The 2,804-nt window shown below is 34.5% G+C and overlaps 1 protein-coding gene across 2 annotated transcripts in view; it reads right to left on the bottom strand.

Moving 5' to 3' along the window:
- The window catches only part of LOC100167661 (disco-interacting protein 2), a 95,565-nt gene that overhangs the window by 2,025 nt on the left and 90,736 nt on the right, over nucleotides 1-2,804 (bottom strand). The window lies entirely within an intron of this gene.

The following is a 2,804-nucleotide window of genomic DNA, read 5'->3' as shown; positions in this document are numbered from 1 at the left end:
ACAATATTCAACTTTAAAAACAGCCCACTGACCACGTGGGGGACTAGGTTAGGTGGCGATGCTCCCGGTCGACGACCAATGTGGGTCCGTCGCCGTTCCGGCGACGGCGGACAATCTTCTGAGCTCTGAATTCGACGGTGACAATTCGTATTTCGGCGCAAATAGCGCGTGGTCGATAACAAACGCGAGGCGTCGCGAAAACGAATACCGACGTTCTGACTTGTCACGGCAGTCGGCAACCACTCGCGATCACGCGGAGTGTTAAAAGAGAAAACACGCGCACGGCGTAAACAACAAAAGTAACAAAATTTGTGTTACTTAGCGGCGGGTATCGATCACGACGGTACCGACGGACAGCTGGGCGTGTTCACACGCGACTCTTTGCTTCACGTGACGCAACTAGCGCGTATATCAACAGCGAAACGTGAAACGTAAACTTGGTCGTACTGACCGTGGCCGCCGATCACAGCTAGGCTTAACACACCTCGTCCTCGTGTCCTCGTCCTCGTCCACGCACAACGTGACACGGAGAACGATAGCGCGTACGGTGCGCTACGTTCAACCGCTGAAAAAGACAATTTAAAAATTTGTTCATAACGGCCGATGGCCAGTTTGACAGCGCGGGACAGCGGAAGGGGAAAGCGTCGCTCGGAGCTTCGATATAGAATGCACTTGGATAGTCCGTGCTTTTAGCGGCAAACCCGTTCCACGTTCGAACATCCTCATGTCATGTCATGTCATCAAAGCTAAGATCATCTGGGATAGACGTTCTGGACAATTCAGTTCCCTCGAGAATTTTCGATATATTGAAAATTATATTAAATCCCGTATTTTTTTCCATTACATTTTTTTAATTTTAACTGAACAATCTTTCCTCTTTTATTTTCTATTTCTTGAATTTTGTTTTGAAATTCTGTCACAATTTGAATAGAATCTATGAGAGTACAACCAGACAATTCTAAACGAATGATAGTTTCAGGTAGTGTTCCCGAGTTAGATTTAATGTACGCTAAATTGCACTCTAAATTTCGATCAGCCATTAAATCTTGTACTTTCCCAATGGATATAGCGTCTTCCCGGTTGAGCTCCATGACTACTTATTTTATTAAAATGTAATGTCCAGAATAATACATGGCTGCATTCAAGCAAGTTCCCCACCTAGTCAATATTGGTTGAGGCGGTAATGGTATATTGGGAGCAATAGTTTTAAAAATTAGTAATCGATACTAGGAGCCTTTTATTAAATTTTCAAGCTTTTTTAATCAACAAATAAAATTTTATTGATATTTTTAGAAAAAAAACTAAAAAAAAATGAAAGTGACAATGTCCGTAAAGAGCTCAAAATAAGTCAAAATATTTTGAAAATGTTATGGTGTATAGAAAATGCTAATATAAACATTCAGTCAAGATTTCATGTATCTACAGTCATTACAAAGTTACACCAAAAACCAAATTCAATTTTGTGAAAAATCTATTTTGCGTAAAAATTCCCGTTTTTCCTTAATTTTTCTTTGGTTTTTCTTGGCGCTATTGAAAATTTTGACCTCCCCAATGCACCAACGATATTCACTTTCCAATCGAACAAGATACTGAAGTTGAAAATCGAAGCATTATTTCGACTACTTATCGTGTACACAGACAAAAAAAAAATTAAAAAATTAAAAAAAAACACACATCATTGTGAAATCAATACATTCATCGTTCCACTCAGAATCTAAAATATAACAATAAATTATTTGTTCAATGAATAATATAATATATTTCAAATGGAAAAATGCAAGTGCAAGCAAATAAATAAATAATTAATAATAATAGTAATAATAATAATAAATAAACAAACAAACCGGTTTCCTTCGTCTCCAAAATCAAATTAGATTCTTATATATATAGATAATATTACACTTTTAACAAATTTTCATATTTTTTCTAGATTAGGTACTTTTAAAAAGTAAATACTAAGAAATAAGAATTTCGATCTCCAAAATGTACCAACTAAATCCAATGTTCTACCAAAAAACCTCCACCAAAGTTGATGATCAGAAGATTTTTCCGCTATGACAGTCGAGAAGTTGAAGCTGTTCAAACTATTTGAAATACCTCACCCAAACGTCTAAAACTATCAGACCGGACAAAATAAAAATAAATTTGTAGCTATAATTATATTATTTACTCAATTTTTCAATAAATTAAAAAACAATAATTTAGATATCTACCTATTACTTACCTTAATTTAGATTTAATAGTGATAATCTTAAGACTACAACATGTCTAAATGGAAAATAATAAATACTAAAATGAGTAATTACTTAATGTGGTCAAACTAATATAAATGTTGTTATGTGTATTAGATAAATAATTGCGACAGACATAAATACAGTAGGTACTATTATTGGTAAATGCGGTTGGTACCTACACATATAGGTACTCCAGACTCCAGCTATAAAATGATTTATGTTATTATATTATTAATTACAACGTAGGTACCTTTTAATTTTGTTATATAATAATTAGGGATGGGCCGATACCACTTTTTACCGATATCCGATATTCCGATATATGCAACAGATAAAAAACCGATACCCGATATATTTGAAAACCGCAACATTTTTAGCATAAACAATGAACCGATATCAAAATATCACCGATACTATCAACCGAAATACTATTATCATTTTACATTTCACTATTACAATTTATAATCAATGCTATTATGCTGATAGATTTGGTTTTTTTTTTTTGGTATCGGGTTCAAATATTGGTTTAAAAAAAAATCCAATACCGATAAACCCGATACTATCATATCG

This window comes from Acyrthosiphon pisum, chromosome A2 (genome assembly GCF_005508785.2).
Source record: "Acyrthosiphon pisum isolate AL4f chromosome A2, pea_aphid_22Mar2018_4r6ur, whole genome shotgun sequence".
Taxonomy (NCBI): domain Eukaryota; kingdom Metazoa; phylum Arthropoda; class Insecta; order Hemiptera; family Aphididae; genus Acyrthosiphon; species Acyrthosiphon pisum.
Note: the sequence above shows the minus strand (reverse complement) of the source record. Positions and strands in the feature narration are given on the sequence as shown.